Source organism: Cricetulus griseus, chromosome 7, assembly GCF_003668045.3.
Source record: "Cricetulus griseus strain 17A/GY chromosome 7, alternate assembly CriGri-PICRH-1.0, whole genome shotgun sequence".
NCBI classification, from domain to species: domain Eukaryota; kingdom Metazoa; phylum Chordata; class Mammalia; order Rodentia; family Cricetidae; genus Cricetulus; species Cricetulus griseus.
The window spans coordinates 45,605,749-45,606,651 of NC_048600.1; positions in this window are offsets into that span (position 1 = coordinate 45,605,749).

Genomic DNA, 903 nt, shown 5'->3' on the forward strand with positions numbered 1-903 from the left:
CGTGGCGCCCAGCCGGGGCCCGCGGCTACGGAGCGTCAGGGGCGCACGCGGCCCTGGGAATCGCGCCGGGACTACGGCTCCCACTGGGCAGAGCGACGTTGTTCAAGGCACACCGGGAGTTGTAGTCCACGGACGGCCGTATTCACTGGCCCCTTTCCCTGAGATCTCGCCCTCCCAACACGGCAGGAGCAGCTCAGTCCACCGATTCAGGTGGTAACCCCATGCCAGTTCAATGATGCAAACTAGATCCAAGGAAACAACGGACTACAGTTCCCAGGATGCTCTGCGAGGGACTTCTGGGTGGGCGTCCTCACTGCATCAGGGGCGATGTCTGGATCACACTTGTACAAGGTCCGAGGCAGTTGTCTGAGGCGCTGAGTCAGAAGGTGATCCAGCCCAGCCTGGCTGCATGGATTGCTCTCCACCTCTTCCAATCCCTTCAGCGACTTGTGGCTTCTGTCCAAGTGGTCTGAAGTAGTAATCATGCTGGACCTGCTCGGGTCCGAGGCCCCTGGTTACTCGTGTGCCAGATAGGCACATCACTTTTCCTAGAGAAACACTGGCATCTAACTGAGGCATCTTCCCAGGTCCTATGAGTGATGTTCACAAGAGCCCCCAAGTTATTTCTCTTTATGGCCCTTTGGCTACCAGAAGTAACTATTCCTAGCCACTTGTCCTCTGCAATCCCCAAGATGCACTAAGAATCAGGCTGCAGAGAAGGCACCACATAGCAGAGGGACACCAAAAAGAAGCCCCTGAATGCCCTGCACTCTAGATGCTGTATTGGGTGACATTTGCCCCAGGACCCAGAACACTACAGGTACTTGGTCACCTTTCTGGGAATCATTCATGCTCCAGAAGCCAACAAGCCAAAGAGAGGCCGCTCAACCCAAGATGCCGTGT